Source organism: Giraffa tippelskirchi, chromosome 4 (assembly GCF_054371585.1).
Source record: "Giraffa tippelskirchi isolate mGirTip1 chromosome 4, T2T-mGirTip1v1.2.pri, whole genome shotgun sequence".
Lineage (NCBI taxonomy): Eukaryota > Metazoa > Chordata > Mammalia > Artiodactyla > Giraffidae > Giraffa > Giraffa tippelskirchi.
The window spans coordinates 206892067-206910027 of NC_137278.1; the positions used below are offsets into that span (position 1 = coordinate 206892067).

The following is a 17961-nucleotide window of genomic DNA, read 5'->3' on the forward strand; positions in this document are numbered from 1 at the left end:
GTAGCTTGAGATGAACCGCTGTGCGAGGAGTTACACCACGTGTGCCTGCTAAGTCGCTTCGGTTGTGTCCGACTCTTTGCGACCCCAAGGGCTGTAGCCCACCGGGCTCCTCTGTCCACGGGATTCTCCAGGCCAGAATACTGGAGGGGGGTTGCCATTTCCTCCTCCAGGGCATCTTCCCGACCCAGGGATGGATCGAATCTGCGTCTCTTATGTCTCCTGCTTTGGCAAGTGGGTTCTTTACTGGGAGGTCCTCAGTTACACCTGGAAATCAACCAATGCTACGCAATGGAGCTTCCCCTCCAGAAGACCCGCTGTTGGCAGTGAGCTTGTGCCAAGCCAGGTGCTCTTTACTTGCCCTGGCTTATTGGATGGCGCCACGAGGTGGAGGTTAAGAGTAACCTTACCCTGCGGTACAGCCAAAGAGAAGAGACCCAAGCAATGCAGCAACTTGGCCAGGTCCCCCAGCTGGGGTAGGGGGTCTGAGCCGAGGGGCTCCCGGTTCCTTCTTTCAGCTTCTGTTTCCCCCTGGGTAGGAGCCCGGCTTGAGCACACGGCTTGGTATGAGGGCTGCTTGTTAAAGGGACGAGGGATGGGACGAAGTTTGCTGGGGAAAGTGTTGATAGCAGGTTAGCGGCCCAATGCTGCTGGCAGGAGGCCATGCCAGACAGCGGCACTGGGAGGTGATGAGGCTGGGGCAGGGCTGGGCGCCGGGGGCTGGCCACGCGTCTCCACCAACCTGCTCACCAGGTCGCTCGAGCTCGCATGGATTGCTTCCCCAACAACATGGAGGCACGGTGCAGCCCTCCACCCATACACGGTGCACGCAGCATGCGGGGGAGATGAGCGTGGCCGCGTCAGCCCTGGGCTGCTGGGGGCATCAGAGCCAGACACGCAGCTGGCACCAGGGCGTCTGCCCCTCCGACGTCCCATAATCTCACCTCAGCCTCTGTTTGCCATGTAAACACCCAGCTTCCTGCTCGAGGCTGCCTGATCCTGCCTGCCCTCCCTTGGTGCCAGGCGAGAGAGGTGGGCAAGTCCACTCGGCTCCCTCAGGCCTCCCGGATCTGTGGGCGGCCGAGTATTGAGAACACAAGCTTCCAAGGGGCAAACGGGGGCTTCCCTAGTGGCTCAGTGGTCAAGAATCCACCCACCAGTGCCAGAGACACAGGTTTGATCCCTGATCCAGGAAGATCCCTCATGCTGCCAGCAACTAAGCCCGTGAGCCCCAACAACTATGCCTGCACTCCAGAGCCCGGGAGCCCCAACTACTGAAGCCCGTGTGCCTGGAGCCCGTGCTCCGCAGCAAGAGACGCCACAGCCAGGAGAAGCCCATGGACGGCAACAAAGCGTAGCCTCCACTCCCTGCCACTAGAGAAGGCTTGAGTGCGGCACCAAAGACCCAGCGTGGCCAAAAATAAAGAAACAAAATTATAAAAATGGAGGGCCATCGGAGTCGTACCTGTGCACGCATGCCTGCTATGTCGCTTCTGTTGTGTCCAACTCTTCGCGACCCTATGGACTGTACCCGCCAGGCTCCTCTGTCCATGGGGATTCTCCAGGCAAGAACACAGGAGTGGGTTGCCATGCCCTCTTTCAGGGGATCTTCCCCACCCAGGGATTGAACCCGCGTCTCCTGAGGCTCCTGCATTGCGGGCGGATTCTTTACCACTGGGCCACCGGGGAAGCCCCAGCTGTACTTATGTCCACTGTTTAGGTCAGCTGAGACAACGTGACCAGCTCCAGGTGACTGAGACAAGGCAGGCCAGAGGGTGCAGATACAGACCCAGAAGGGCGGGTACGACCCAGGCCACACCAAGCAAGGGCACAGGCAAAGGCAGGCAGGTGGGAAGGACTGGATCATATTTATGGGAGTCACTGGGGCCCTAGAGGTCCCACAGCACCCCTGTTGTATCGGAGCATGTGAGTTCCAGTCTGCTCTCTGCTATCAGCTACCCAAGGGCAGTTCCTGCACTGGTTCTGTCTTTATTTCTTTGGTTGGTTCTTTTTTTTTTTTAATACTGATTTATTTATTTGGTTTTGCTGGGTCTTCGTAGCTGCACTAGGGCTTTTTCTAGTTACAGGCAGTGAAGGCTGCTGTTTGTCATGATCCACGGGCTTCTCATGCCGGTGGCTTCTCTTGTTGCAGAGCACAGGCTACAGGCTCACGGACTTCAGTAGTTGAGACACATGGGCTCCGTAGTGGTGGCACATGGGCTTAGCTGCCCGCGGCATGTGGGATCTTCCTAGACCAGGGATCGAACCCACGTCCCTTGTACTCCAAGGCAGATTCTTAATCCCTGTACCACCAGGGAAGCCCCTCTCTTTATCTGGTTCTTTTTGGTCCAACATCCAACCTAAGCAGAGCTCCTCTCTCTCTGTGCCAGGTGCCTGTTTGAAGTATTAACAGAAACCAAGGCTTACAGCAGCCCCAGGAGATGGCACATAAAGCCCATTTTACAGATGAGGAAACAAAGGCTCTGATGTGGGGTCCAGACCTAACCAAGGTCAAGTGGTAGGGCCAGGATCCGAGCCGAGCCCCACCAAGCTCCAGAGCCCGTGCTGGCATCGGGAAGTCACGGCACCTCTGGAATGGCCCCCGGTCTGGGAGCCCGCCCATCCTCAGGCCTCCTTCTTGACGTGCCGGCGTGCGGCAGCTATTCCCTGAAGCCCAGACACAGGTGACCAACTGGGCGGGCATCCACCAGGCCATCCCAGGCCTCACGGGGACCGCCCTCACCTCTGAGGCCTCCTGATGAGGGCAGGGGTGGTGGCGGGATGGGGCTCTTCCCGGGCTCACCAGGGAGACCTAGAGAAGGCCTTGTGGTCAAGCAGACAGGGCTGCCTTTGCCTTTCTGCAGGGGCCCTCCTTTTCACTTTTCACTCTGAAAAGAGGGCAACAGGGGGACGAGGAAGGGCCGCGGCTGGCCCCCTCGCCTCCTTCCACCTGTCAGCAGACTGCCCGGACGAAGCCGATTCAGATTGGGAGATGGGGACGCGGAGGCTCAGAGAAAGCAGAGGGTCTCCCCAGAGGCGATCCTGCAGCCGGGGCTGGGGTCTCTTATCCTCATTCAAAGCCAAGGGCAGGGGACAGTTTCCTGAGACCACTGGTGTCTCTGTGAAATCAGGGGTCCCCTTGCCCAGCCCGCAACTGCCTCCCCTGGGGGCACAGTCAGAATGCGGACGGTGGTCCTGCCTCCAGGAGCCCCACACAGCTGTCCTGAAGGGCCTGCCACGTGTCCACCACGAGAGAAGCAGGGGAGCCCACGAGTCCCCATCTTCCGGCCCTAGGCTTCCTTAGCCATCAGGGCCCATGCATCAGAGCCCACCCGGTGACTGTTGGCTGGCATTTGGGGTGAGTGTTGTGAGCGCTGAGGGGGGCTTGGACCCGAGTGATGGTCAGGACTCTCCTCTGAGCAAAGGCTGCCCTGGCTGAACTCCAAGGAGCTGGTCAGGGGCTGGACGGAGAGCATCCCTGCAGAGGGAAGAACCTCATCCAGGTTTCAGATGGTCACCCTAATGGGCTGATCTGACTAATTTAGACAGTTCCAGAGGAGACCGGGTGGATGCCCAGCCTCAGTGTCCTGATTTGTGACGGGGAGAGCTGGACTGCCCCTGCCTCTGAGCAAGGACCCCGCCCTGCCTCCTGTAGCTGTGGGCTGGGGCTGGCTTCCCGCCCTGCAGGCCTGGCGTCCGGGCCTGAGACCACCACGTGGGGAGCGGCTGGAGGCAGGTGTGTGCCCATGCTGCTGCTGGTACTCCCTCTGGCCGCCTCGGGGCGATGGAAGGAGCTGACAGCTTGGCAGCGGCTCCCAGGGAAGGTGGCCTGGAAGTAGGGGTGGTTGGAAGGGGGTCCAGGGGAGGAGGATAAAGCATTGAGGGTGCTGAGCTCCAGCAGCAACTGAAGGAGGTGGGAGGTGGGGTGGGCAGGGTTCTGACTGGAGTGTGTGGCCCACAGGAAGACCATGGCTTGGGGGAAGTTGTTTGGGTGTAGGATGTGCAGCCTGTCTCAGGGCTGTGTGAGCCCGGGCAGGTCACTTAACCTCTCTGAGCCTTAGCTTCCGCACCTGTTCAGCTGGAACAACAATATCCACATCACAGTTCACTGCTGACTCCTTCTGTTTACAAAAGGGTGTGGCACAAAGTAGGTGCTCAGTAAATAGTTTCGGAATTAATGAATCAACATTGGAAGGTGGGATTGAATATTCCATTCTTAGCACTGTTGCTGCTACTGCTAAGTCGTTTCAGTCGTGTCCGACTCTGTGCAACCCGATAGACGGCAGCCCACCAGGCTCCTCTGTCCCTGGGAGTCTCCAGGCAAGAATACTGGAGTGGGTTGCCAGTTCCTTCTCCAATGCATGCATGCATGCTAAGTCGCTTCAGTCGTGTCTGAATGTGCGACCCCATGGACAGCAGCCCACCAAGCTCCTCTGTCCACGGGATTCTCTAGGCAAGAAAACTGGAGTGGGTTGCCATTTCCTTCTCCCATTCTTAGCACAATGCCTAGCATATAGCAGTTCTAGATAAGCAATAGCTTTGTGGGAGGTTTTTAAAAATTTTATTTATTTTTAATTGGAGGATAATCGCTTTACAATGTTTTGTTGATGTTTTTTGTTTTTTGTTTGTTTTGTTTTTCTTAACCAAGGGGAGAGGACTGAGCTAGTATAGAATCTCAGAACTAATGCGAGGGAAGTTGATAGATGCATTGGAGAATAGGGTGGGGCAAGGAACAAGATTGGAAATGTCCCCAGGATCAGGAAAGGTAGACTCGAAGGCCACAGCCAGGAGGCTGGACTCTGTCCTGTTCAGTTCAGTCGCTCAGTCGTGTCCAACTCTTTTTGACCCCATGGACTGCAGCACACCAGGCCTCCCAGTCCATCACCAACTCCTGGAGTTTACTCAAACTCATGTCCATTGAGTCGGCAATGCCATCCAACCATCTCATCCCCTGTCGTCCCCTTCTCCTCCTACCTTCAATCTTTCCCAGCATCAGGGTTTTTTCAAATGAGTCAGTTCTTTGCATCAGGTGGCCAAAGTATTGCAGTTTCAGCTTCAGCATCAGTCCTTCCAATGAACAACCAGGACTGATCCCCTTTAGGATGGACTGGTTGGATCTTGCAGTCCAAGGGACTCTCAAGAGTCTTCTCCAACACCACAGTTCAAAAACATCAATTCTTCGATGCTCAGCTTTCTTTATAGTCCAACTCTCACATCATACATGACTACTGGAAAAACCATAGCTTTGACTAGACAGATCTTTGTTGGCAAAGTAATGTCTCTGCTTTTTAGTATGCTGTCTAGGTTGGTTATAGCTTGAGAGCAGGGGAAAAGGCCCAGATGGCTGGCGATGAGCAGAACGGTGGTGGACACCAGTAGGGAGACCCTGCCTGGCCTGAGGAGAGGGCCGGGAGGCAGGGAAGCAGAGATGGCGTGGGTGGGGGCCCTTTTCCAGGAAACTTGGCTGAGAAGGGGAGAGAGAGGCAGTAGCTGTGGGGTGATGATGGAGGGACAGAGGTCTTGTTTCTTAGGTCAGGAGAGTTGAAAAGGTATAAATGCAGGTGGAGAGGTGCTGGTCCCCTGGGGTGCCTGAAGATGCAGAAAAGGCGTTACTGACTACAGGGGTCCCTGAACGAGGCAGAACTGGAGGGGCAGACCTGGAGGGGGTGGTTCAGGAAGGGCTTCAGCTCTGGGTTTAGGCCAGTTTGCGGGGGGTGGGGGGTTCTGTGGCTGAGTGGAGTACGAAGGCTGGCCATCTTCTGGGGGGGTGGGGGTGGGTGAGTAGAGGCTCCAGAGAGCTGCGGGGAGGGGCCATGTCTCTGGGGGGGGGTATGGCGGAGTGTGGGGGAGCTCTGCTGGACCATGGTGAGCCTGGGGGCAGCTCCAGACCCCAGCCTGCAGGGAGGTGACCGCCTCTGTTACACAGGGCGGAGCGGAGCTGCTGACTGAGGCCACGGGCAGGTCACAGCCCCGCAGGCTCTTGGGGAGAGGCAGGTAGATGATGTCTGTAGGGCCAGCCCTTCCCAGTGGCTGCCTGGGGCCCTGTGCTAGCGTTCTGGCTCACCAGAAAGAACATGGCCACTGATTAGTGATGTCTGCTCGGAGCACGTGATGGAAGGCGAGGGCTTGAGCCATATCTGTGCTGCCCCTCTTGCCCAGGCAGCAGCAGAGAGCCGGCAGCCAGGTACGGAATGCAGCCAGAACTGGTGTCACTCCAGCCTAAGCAAGGACTCAAGGCGTGACTCAGCCCCAGTGCCGGTCATCCGTAAACTGGAAATGATAGCGCCACCTGTACGGGCAATCGTGAGGATTAAAGTCATGATGTGTGTGCCCAGACATGGCAGCTTGGGTCATCTCTGTGGTGGGCAGAAGGAGCAGGGTGGAGTCAGGGTGCCTGGGGATGGGAGTCAGGAAGGATGCTGAGTGAGAGAGGCTCCACTGGGGTGGGGAGCCGGGGGCACACTCACACGTCTTTCTCTTCCAGAGCATCGTCACGGATGAAAGCACATGGAGGGTGGGGCCATGAAGGTCTAGACAGGTCCCGGGTACCTATTGGCAAGGTCACCCAACAGCTACAACCTCACTGTAAAATAAGGAAAGACAAGGTGACCGTCTTGATGAATCAGAGCAGTGAGATTTATCAGCAGCCCCATGGCCTCTGGCATTGACCATCCTGGATAGTTCAGTTCAGTTCAGTCGCTCAGTCGTGTCTGACTCTTTGCAACCCCATGGACTGCAGCACGCCAGGCCTCCCTGTCCATCACCAACTCCCGGAGTTTACCCAAACTCATGTCCATTGATAGAGAAATCAATGGATAGAGAAATCATGCAAGTCCGTTTTCAGCTCCCTCCCCTCCACTCTCCTTTTCAGGGAGTATTTATCCTTCACCCTCAGCTGAGGACAGGCTATCCCTGCTCTTATGTTTCTTTCTCAGTCTGGTCCTAGTCTCCTCTTTGTACAGTACGGCAGTAGGGTGAGGTTGTGGTAGAAGGGCACAGACATCTCTCCCAGCTTTGATGGCTCTGTTCAAAACTGCTCTTAGGAAGGGGCTGGACACCTTCAGACTAGAGTGTGAGTGACTGCCATGGCAGCAGCACAGTAGTAATTTGCTGGCCTCTTCCCTGCCAATGCCCACCTAGGAACTGCATTTGGTCTCAGTGCCAGTCTTGTGGGAAAAGCGAGACTCATCCAAGAGGGTGAAGATGGGCAGGGATGGGGTGTGGCCAAGAGGGGTCATTGCAGGATGCGGCTGTGAGTCTGGGAGCCATGGAACTCAGGGAGTTTTCTGCTGATGGCCCCAAGGCTCCTCAAGGCCACCCTGGAGGAGGGAAGCTGAGGGTGCAATCCTGCAGGTGGGTGGGAATCAGCAGGGGAAGCGACAAGCTCCAGAGAAGGTAGAATCTTCTGACAGGTAAGAAGACCCCAGGAGTGGAACAGGTTCCTGGAGAAGTAGGGTGGGATGAGCACAGGAGACAGACAAGTAGAGGTGTGAGGGTCCTTGCAGGATTCGGGGGAGGGGGTTTCCTCTCCAAAGGAGGGGGCCCGCCCCCTGGGCGGGGGGTGGGGTGCCATCAGCATAGGAGGCTGGCACTCCCGCCCCTGCTCTGATGCCTCCCTGGGACTCTCTCAGCCTTTCACCAAGGAGAGCAAGTCCCCCCCAGTGGGGGAGGCATTAACAAAGGTGAGGGGCTCCCTGGGGCTCCTCTGTCTAACAGATCTGATGTCTACTGAGGACCTGCCACCTGGGGGGAGTGGAGCTGGGATCTGGCAGTGAACAGCGCGGAGACATCAGTGCTCAAGGAGAGGCCGGGGCAGAGGTCTCCCAGGCGCTGTCACTGATGGGCATTGCTGAGTCACAGCCAGCACTAGGGCGTTCACGGTCCTCACCCCACGTGATTGGCACGACCTAACGCGGCAGGTATGTTTACCCTGGTTTCACAGGTGAGGCACCAGGTCAAGCACCTTGCCCTGGGACCCCAGCATCAGGTCCACACCCCTGCGACCCCTCGGACCCTGCTCGCCACCAGCACTGCGTCCTGCAGGTGAGAGGTGTCCAGACAGAAGCGGGGCAGGGCCCGGGGATGTTGGCCCGAAGCCCCAGCCCCAAGTGCTGCTGGGGCCCAGGCCTGCTTAACTGTTGATCCCCACCCCCCCACCCCCGAAGGAGCCTGGACCCCGTTGCTGGCCATGGGCCGAGGGGGAGGGCAGAGCAGGTACAGCCCCATGGTGGGCCTGGGAGGGGCAGGCTGCCTGGGGAAGTCCATCCTGAGTGGGAGGGGCTGAGCTCCCCCCCCCCCCAGGATGCAGACTTAGGAGCAGTGAGGAGCCCCGGAGGTTCCCAAATAGGTGAGAGGGGCCCTGACAGCACTGTGGAGGCAGGGGGCTCAGGGAAGGCCCTGAGGATGGGGTCTTAGATTCAGGAGGCAACCAGATGGGACTGGGGGAGCCAGCAGAGGCAGGAGAGAGGGACAGAAGGGTGCCCAGGTTTCAGATCCTGCTGCCTTTGATGGGGGTGCCTGCTCTGAGCTGGTGACAGGTGCCTTCACCTCCCAGATCTCTGTTCCCCCGGGGCATTCATTCTAGGGTCTGGACCTGCCTGGGGGGCCTGCTTGGTCCTGGCCAGGACTCCTGTGCTAGGACTAGGCCTGTGTCTGTCCTGAGCATCCTGGCCTCCCATTGGGGGTGGGGGAGGCACAAGGCTGGGTCTGGGACCTCTCTCACCTGATCCTTTCCTGGGTCCTGGGAGCAAAACCCCGCTTCCTCCCTTCTTTCTTCAGGTTTGGCTCTGGCACCCCCATTGACTCAGTTCATCGACTTGAATCCAGGGCTCCCACTACTGGGTGTGGTACCTGGGCCCTGGGGCTCTTGTGAGGATGGGGTCCCCTTGTCTTGGCGCCCACAAACCCAAGCTGCTTTTGGGTAGGGGGAAGAGCATCTCCTAGACAGCTGACCCAGAGAAGGGAAGATGCAGGGCATCTGGCTGAAGCCAGAGCCACCTGGAGAGGTGTGTGAGCCCTGGCCGGAGCCGAGCGCTGCCAAGGATGGAGAGCCGTCTGGGCTTCACCTGGCTCCTCCAGGAGCCCAGGAGGCACCTGGTACGCCCACCTGTTTTCTGGATGAGGATGCAGGACCCGGGGATGCTGAGGAGATCGGAAGCTCAGCTGGAGGGGGATGTTGGAAGCCCGTGGAGCCCACTGTGTCTTGCTCGGTTCCCACCACCGCTGCCCCTGAGTCCGTGCCGAGCTGGTGCATAGGTTGCCAGGATCGAGGGAGGAGATCCACGTAAAGTGCCTGGGGTTTATGCCCTATGGCCTGTACGTCAGGGAGCCCCAGGCATTTCATCTCCAGGCCTCTCTTCACCACCCCTGTGTTCCCTCTTCCCTCATCCACGGCTGAGTGGATGCAGGCTCTGCCCACACTTCCCTGGACTCTGGTCTGCGGCTACAGGGGTGCTGGGTGGGGTGAACCTCTGCCTGCTCCTCTCTCTGACCCCCTCCCTCCATCACCCCACAGTCCCCTTTGGTTCCTGCCTCTAGATCTTTGCTTGCTCGGCCCCTCCCCTCAAATGCCCCCTTCCTCTGCCCTTGTCACCAGGCACTGTCTGAGCATCTCCCCTTCATCTGTCCCCATGAGGGATGAGAGGTCCCCTGTGAGACCCCCTCTGTGCCCAGAAGTGCATAGCCATTGTTAGTTTCCAGACCCCACACCCTTTGGATCCCTTGCTCAGGGGCAGGGCCACCTCTGAGTCCCTCTAAGTCTCTGGCTTTGCCTGGCCCTGAGGAGGTGGCTAGGATATCTATGGAAGGTTATTGAATATGAACTACCCACTGGCCTGACCTCTGTTGCACCCATATTTCAGAAAAGGAAACCAAGGCTTTAGGGTTGAAGTGTGGTATTCAATGGAGAAGTCAATGGCAACCCACTCCAGTACTCTTGCCTGGGAAATCCCACGGACGGAGGAGCCTGGTGGGCTACAGTCCATGGGGTCTCGAAGAGTCGGACATGACTGAGCGACTTCACTTTCCCTTTTCACTTTCATGCATTGGAGAAGGAAATGGCAACCCACTTCAGTGTTCTTGCCTGGAGAATCCCAGGGACAGGGGAGCCTGGTGGGCTGCCATCTATGGGGTCGCACAGAGTCGGACACGACTGAAGCGACTTAGCAGCAGTGGTATTCAACAGCCCCTAGGGAGTGCAGGCAAAGCAAGGGCAGGAGCCCTGGATGGGGCTAGCTCCACCTGCTTCTACTTCTTCACTGTCCAGGAGGTCAGAAGAGGTAGCCATCCAGGAAGGACCGGAGAAGTCTGCAGGGCAGGACTGGGCATGGCCAGGACCCTGGACAGCTCAGCAGAGCTCAGCAACAGCAGGCAGGGCTGGGATGGTCCCTTCATGTGTTGAGGGCCTTTGGTGGGGTTGGAAGGAGCTGGCCTGGCACCTGGCAGGGAGCAGGATGGATGAGGAGGAGAACAAGTGTCCTGGAGTTTGAAGATTGGCCTTGCAGTTCCCAACTTTACCACATACTAGCTGGACAGGTCTCAAATGATCTTTTGGAACCTCAGTTTCTTCATCTGTAAAATGGGCCTCCTGGTCTCCCTTCACAGGGATTGTTGCCCCTACCTGAGGTCCCAGCCAGGTTATGGTGAGAAATAAGCCAGCTCTGAGGAATCTGGAAAATTTCTCTAGAAACACTAAAGGACTTACAGGCAGCAAATGAGGGGCAGGGCCAAGGGTGCTGGGAACCTAGGCCACCCACCTTAGTGGTGACTGGAGTGGCACCAGGAGCTGAACCCACCCTCAGCAGGTCTGTGGGCTGGGCACCCTCCTGCTTCCACAACCTTAGGGAGGAGGATGGCCTCCCCAGGCTTGGCCTCTGTCCAGCTCCTGGTGACTCCAATCCTGGAGCAGCATCGCTTGGGGCAGGGAACATCATTCCTGAAGTGTGTTTTGGGTCCGCTGTCCAGTAATAAATGCCTCGCCCTCCGGGCTCATCTGCCAGGGGCAGACCCTGGTGAAATGATCAGACAGGTGTCTGGAGCTCGCTTTACACAAGGCACCCTTCTCTGCAGCCCCCTTCTCCTTTTGCTTTCAGTCTTCCCCAGCATCAGAGTCTTTCCCAGTGAGTCAGCTCTTCACGGAGGATGAGATGGTTAGATAGCATCACGGACTCAATGGACGTGAATTTGAGCAAACTTCGAGAGATAGGAGAGGACAGAGGAGCCTGGCCTGTTGCAAAAAGTCGGAGGTGACTTAGCGACTGAACAACAAAAACGACAACTTCCCTGCTCCAGGCTTTCTGGGCAATGACCTGAGGGTCATATGGGGGAGCACACCCTGGAACGCAGTGGAGGACTCATCTAGACCACAACCTGGTGCGATCCTCACCTCGGGGCAGGAGAGAGCTGTGGGGTCTTCCCACATCTTGTCATTCACCTTTGAGCAAGCCCAGGAGTGAGCTGGGACGTCACTTTTGTCCTCAGGCTGAGAAAACCGAGGCTCAGAGAACCACGAGGATGTGCCGAGGGCCCAAGCTAGTTGGTGGCAGAACTAAGTTAAAATCCAGATCCCTAGAATTGGTATCAAGAATTGGGTCAGTGTTAACAGCCTCCAGGTGCTGAGTGCCACTGGGGCACTGGGCCCTCTAGCTGCACTGCCCTTGAGTTAGAAATTATCGTACTGGCTTTACGATAGGGAAAAAGGAAGAGACCGAGGTTCAGAGTCACAAGTTGTAAGTGGCAGAGGCTGGACTTGAACCAGTAGTTCCATAGTTGAGGCAGTCCTCATAGGCTATACCGGAGCCTAACCAGAGGTGGGCAGGGCCTGGGGGCCCCGACAGGGTGTGGCTTTCCCACCCAGGGCTCTGGGCTGAGGGGAAGACCCAGGGAAGGCCCACGCCAGATGGCTGGAATTGAAACTGACCTGCCTTCAGGGTCCAGATAGACCTGAGCCAGTAGTTGGAGACCTTGGAGGGGTGGAACGGAGCAGACGTGGGGATGCAGAGTCAGGCTTCTCCCATCCAGCCCCAGCTTGGGTCACCTCCTCCAGGGAGCCTCTCTCAATCCCTCTAGCCCATGCTGACTCCCACCTCCGCTAAAATCACCCCTATCAGGGTGATTCCTGGGACCTGACCCAGCTCCTGGCATGCCCTAGGGGCCCACTGAACATGTGCTGGAATGACTGTATCCTACAGGCTGGCTCTGAGCCAGGCACCACGGAGGATCTGCTCTGCCAACAAGGCACTGGAGTCCACCAGGGCCTGGGCCTTGCCACACCTCCAGCTCCCCCCAGCCTTTGCCCTACACGCACCCCCACCCCCGACTCTGCTCACTCCCCTGCCGGGACGCCCCTCTCTCCACCCCTCATGACACTCTGATGATTTTGGAAGAGTTCGAGACAACATAAAGGTCCCATAAATGAAGTTACGAATCACCCGTCATCTTATCCCCAGGGTTGACATGTGGCTCTAAAATACTCCTGAGCTCCTTTTTCCCCTCCTATCTTTCATTTTTCAAAACCCAGAGTCAGGTGCCTGCTTCCCTTGTCCATGGGATGTGTGATGACCACGGACACATTCCTGCCACACCACATGCCAGCAACAGGATCTTGCTACTTAATATTCCCTGGACACACCATATGGACACACCATAAAACTGATCCCCTCTGGCTGGGCATCTGGCTTGTTTGGGATTAGGGGCTACTATAAATAGTTATTGCCCCAGGACACCTTCCTGGAAAGGTGAATTTCTTGGCCAGCGGATATCACCCCCATGCTCTTTGGAGATTCTACTTCTTTGCATGGCTGGTCCTTCTGCTGGGTTGTCCTTGTCCCATTTATCCTCATAGCAAAGCTGTCTTCCTTGGAAACATGCCTATCCCCTCTTCTTTTTTTTAATTTTTAGCATATATGTATTAAATATTTAATTTATTTATTTGGCTGGGCTGGGTCTTAGTTGTGGCATGAGGGATGGAGTTCCTTGACCAAGGATGGAACCCGGACCCCTGCATTGGAAATGTTGAGCCTTCACCACTGGATTACCAGGGAGGTCCCGCACATCACCTCTTTCTGAAGCGTCCCTGCTGCCCTGTTCTCAGCTGCCCTCTTCTCTCTGGTGTTGTGAGCATCTGCTGACCTCCTGCTTCTCCAGCGGGTCAGTCAGCCTACCATCTCCTGCTTTTCCCTCTGGCTTCCAGCATATAGTGGGTGGACTGGGAAAGACTTCCCCACTGAACGAGCCATCCCCTGGCTGGTTAACAGTGCAGGATTGTGTGGTGTTTCTATTAGTCTCCATGAACAAGTGCCACTGTGTTATTAAATTTTCCCAAAGCAGAATGTCTGCTGTGTTTGCCAGATTGGTTGCTCTTTTAGGAGTGGGTCTACCCTGCCCATCCCTCACTCCTCATTCTCCGCCTTTCAGAGCCCATTAGCTGGGCACCTGCTGATCTCCAGACCCGTGGGACGCAGTGCTGGGGGCCGAGGCAGTCTGACCCCCAGGAGGCACAGCCTGGACCAGGGTAGGTGTGGGTCAAGGTCAGAGCTCAGTGCCTGGGACAGGGTGGGGCAGGTGATGGCAGGCCCCTTTGGTGGGGAGCTTACGCTTTGATCTGAAGGAAGTGGTACGTGTTGGGCATACAATTGGTGCTCTATAAATGTGTACTGTGGGAAGGTAAGAGATGCTGTCTGGGAGCTGAGTGGAGGGATCAGAGGAAGGGAGGAAGCTGAACTTGGAGGATGAGTGTCACCAGAATGTCTCTGCTATTGCCCCAAGACCAAAAATTCTCCACCAATTCCCAACCACATGTTGCCCAGTGTCTCGCGAGGTCATGAACAAATTGTGCGTTTGTCCTTGGCTGGTAATGGGTTGGGTTACTGAGCCCAAGTCCTGTCTCCCAGGCAGGTACAGTGGACTCCTGGAGACACAGTGCTCGGGAAGCCTCTATCCCTGTGGGGAGGAAGATGCGCCCAGTTTAGGATGCTCCTTCATGCTCCAGAGTCGGGCAGCCAAGCTGCAGGAGCCGGGAGGCTCTGTGTGCTAAGTGGAGTTGAGGTCAGCAGACCTCATCCTTCACCTGCTTATTCATTCACCCACTCACTTGACACTGGCCTTGTCCCAGGTGCTGGGACACCAGACACCACGGAACCTCTTGCTCAGAAGCCTTCAGGGGCACCCACGACCCGCGGCATGGCATTCAAGGCCAGCCTGTGGAATACTCCAGGGGTCCGCACCTCCTTGCCCTCCCTGCCCTTCGTGTCCTGGGCCTCTGCACTTGCTGCTCTCAGGAATGCCCATCAGGCTCCTCTCCCCTGTTCACACTCTGCCCTTTCTCCCAGGCCCAGTTCCAGGCCCTCTTCCAGGAAGCCTGGCACCATCCCCCAGGCTGGGCGTCTCTCCTTATGACCTGACATTTGGTCCGGAGTGGTCTCTGGGTGTGTCTCCCTTTTGGCCTTTCATGGATGCCCCCTGCATCCTTGGCCACCCAACACAGGCCTGGGAGACACACAGTTCCCAGGACAACACAGGTGTCTAGTGGTTGCTCTAGGCACCTGAGCAGTGGAGCTGACAGTGGATCAACCAATCTCCTTGACAGCAGGCCTGCGCTCTAACCCGGGGTCTCTTTCCTAAATTTCCAGGGGATGCTCCCACTCCTCTCCGCCTGGCCTAGAGGGCCCGCCCTGGGGCTCTGACCCTCAGAGGGCCAGGCCAACTCGAGCTGGGCGTCTGCAAAGGTCAGCATGGCCTCGGGGCCCTGAGAAATATCATGAGGGGACACTGCGGGTGAACCTGCTTTCCAGGACTGGCCGGGAGGGAGACCGGGAGACCTGCCGTCTCTGTGCCCCCCCACCACATGTTTCACCTGTCCCTCCCGCTTGCCCAGCTGATCTTGTGTTTCCAGCCCGGCCTCTCTGCCCCGGAATCGCCCCAGCGATGCTGCACAGTGAGGTCCACAGACAAGGAAACAAGAGAGGGTTGACCAGCCCAGGCCTCCATCCTCTCCCTCTGCAGTCCCAGCCTCTTCCCTCTCTAGCCTCTCCCCGTGCTCTTCAGGGCTGCCTGTGTGTGCTAAGTTGTAGCCGACTCATTGCGACCCCATGGACTGTAGCCCGCCAGGCTCCTCTGTCCATGGGATTCTCCAGGCAAGAATACTGCAGTGGGTTGCCATTTCCTCCTCCAGGGGATCTTCCCAACCCAGGGTTCGAACTGAGTCTCTTCTGTCTCCTGCTTTGGCAGGGGGATTCTTTACCTCTAGCGCGGCCTGCGAAGCCCAGGGCTGCCTGAGCAAAGTCTAAGAAGGTAAAGCCAGCCAGGTGCTCCCGCTCAAAGACCTTCTATGGCTTCCAGTGACAAAGCCTACCCACTTAGGCAGGCGTCCAAGCCCTTCAGCTCTGGCTCCCTCTCCTCCCCCTCCTGCCCACATTTCCTCTTTCTTCAGCTCCGAGGAAGCCGTCTCAGATATGCCAAGGCCCTGCCTGGAATGCCTCTTCCACACCTTCTTTCCAGGACATGCAGTTCGCTGGGGTGTGTCCACCTCCAGGAAGCCCCTCTGGGTAGCGGCTCCCACTTCCCCTCCCTCACCCGCCCTGCCCCTGTCTGCCTCCCTCCCAGACTGGCTTTCCCCAAGGGCAGGCCAGGCCTGAGACACCCCCACAGGCTGTCCTGTCGTTGGGGATTGTGTCCGAAGCTCTGATGAAGGCAGAATGCCATGTGAGTGTGCCAGGGGAGGGGAACCCACAAACCTTTGTTGGGGTGCCTTAGATGGGCCTCTGAGAGGTACATCCTCTGCTCACCTCTCTGTCTGGGAGGCCCCAGCCTGACCTGTGCCCTGTGGACACCAGTCTCCAGCCATGGCAGGGGGAGAGGTCATCAGGGGCCAGTCCATCTCCCCAGGGTGGGACCACCAGGTGCTGCTCCCTCCCTTCTTCAAACCAGGGGCCAGGGCCTCAGATCCTGATCTGATGACTTGCCCGCTCTGGGTTAGATTTCCGCTGGCCACCCATTGTACCCCGAGTCGGGGACCTGGGACCCCCAGAGGGAAGAGACGGGGACGCTGGAGGGGGACCAGGCCTACGCAGCCTATGGGCTGGGGGTCCACATCTCTCGGAAAAGGGGGCGGAGGAGGACTCGCAGACGCCCGTCAGGAGGGATTCCGGGCAGGGTGCCCTCGCGGTCCTGGGAGAGGGTCCGGGCCGGGGGCGGGGGGCCGCGGCGCCCCGGAAGGAGCCGCGCACGCCCCAGCACGCGGTACCAGCCGCGGCGGCCTCGGATCCGGAGGTGAGCGCGCCCCCGCCCCGCTCCCCGCCCACCCCGTGCGCTGCGGGGCCGAGGGGGCCGGGGGGCGGGCCGGAGAGGGGCGCGGGGCGAGGCGGGGCCACGCCGGCCCCTTTCCGCAGCGCGGGCCCCCTCCTTCTCGCCGCGCCCGGGCCCGCTCTTCCCCCTGGGGCGGCGGGATGCGGCGCCGGGCCCGGGCGGGGGCCGCGGGCCGAGGCCTGGCCGGCTCGGCGGGGGCCCCGGCGGGCGGGCGCGCGGAACCGGGGACCGAGGGCGCGATCGCGCCCCTCCCGGCGCCGGGGCAGGGGGAGGCGGGGAAGAAGAGGGGGAGGGCGGCGGGCGGCGGCGGGCGGGGGAGCCGGGCAGGCTCGGAGGCGCGCGGCGGGCAGGCGGGCGGGCGGGCGAGGGAGCGGGCGGCGGGGAGCCCCCCGCCCCCTGAAGGAGGAGTCTGGCTCCCACTTGCTGCCTCGGACGCGCGGCTAGGCGGCCGCCGCCGGAGGAGCCCCCGCCCCTGCGCGCCTCCCTCCCCGGAGCCGGGCCCCTGCCTCCCTCCGTGCGCGCTGCTGCTCGCGGCCGCCGCGGCCGCCGAAGAGGAGCCCGGGGCCAGGTAGGGCCGGGGGCGGGCGAGGCGCGGGCCGGGGGCGCGCGGGGGGCGCGGGGCGCGGGCGCAGGGCCGGGCGGGAGGCGCGGCCGGGACCCTCTCCGGGCGCGGGGTGACGCCCGCGGCGCGGCGCAGGGACGCCCGCAAAGTTACTTTGGCTGCCTTCGCCGAGTGCCGGTGCCCTGGCCCCGCACCCCGGCTGCCCTGTAGGCAGAGCGGGTGCCGCGGGGAGGGGCTCGGCTGGAGAGCTGGACTTCGACTGGGGCCGAGGGGTCAGCGAAACTTTTCCCCGGCTCGCGGGTCGCTGCTGGCTGCTGGCGGAGTTGCTGGTGGAAGAAGCGCATTGGTGGGGTGCAAGTGATGAAGATGGTGATAACAATAGCAGCCCCTCGGCGCTGAGAGCCTACTGTGCGCAGCGAAGCCCCTGCTGGTACTTAGGGGGCACAGGAGGCGGGGAGTAATGCTGATCTAGTGGCTACTTTGGCTCGGCATTGCTGGAAACTTCATCCATCCATCCATCCACCCACCCAGCCATCCGCCCATCCATCTACTCATCCACTCACTCATTCCGCACATATTTATTACTGTCTGCTCTGTGCCGGTCGCAAGGGATTCAGTGGCTACCCAGGCAGGTTCCAGCCCTCGCAGGCAATATTTCAGGGACTGCTCAGGCTAAGCAGCAGTTCTGCCTCTTGTGTGCTTCTTCTGGGACTTGTTATAGGAAGGGGAATTCTCACGCCGTCTCCCTTGACCGGGTGGAAACAGAAGAGGGTCGGTTTGAGAACTGCTGTGTCCAGGAGCCTGTTGTGTCCAGGCTTCGGGTCCTAGACCCCCGCCTTTCCCCCATCGCCTCCCCATTGGGGCTGGGAGCCTGGGGCTGGGATCAGGAGGCCCCACCCTGAAACTGGCCCCCAAGGCCACTTAGCTGTCCTCTCTGGGAGGTCTTTGCCTGGGTGCTGGGGGCTGAGCTTCTCCCATCCCTTGGGGGCTTGGTTGCCTCTCCCTCCCCAATTCCAAGGCCCCTATTGAATGGCCCAGAGGAGAGCTTGTTAAGTGGCAAACAATTATGAAATTAAACCAGGGAACAAAAGTGGGTTGGT

General features: G+C 59.0%; 1 protein-coding gene across 1 annotated transcript in view; it reads left to right on the plus strand.

Moving 5' to 3' along the window:
* The first annotated feature begins 16123 nt into the window (after positions 1-16123).
* Positions 16124-17961, plus strand: part of MPPED1 (metallophosphoesterase domain containing 1) — an 80996-nt gene continuing 79158 nt past the window's right edge. Inside the window, exon 1 of the mRNA XM_081587856.1 lies at positions 16124-16263. The gene's annotated coding sequence lies outside the window, so the exon portion shown is untranslated. The remainder of the gene's footprint in view (positions 16264-17961) is intronic.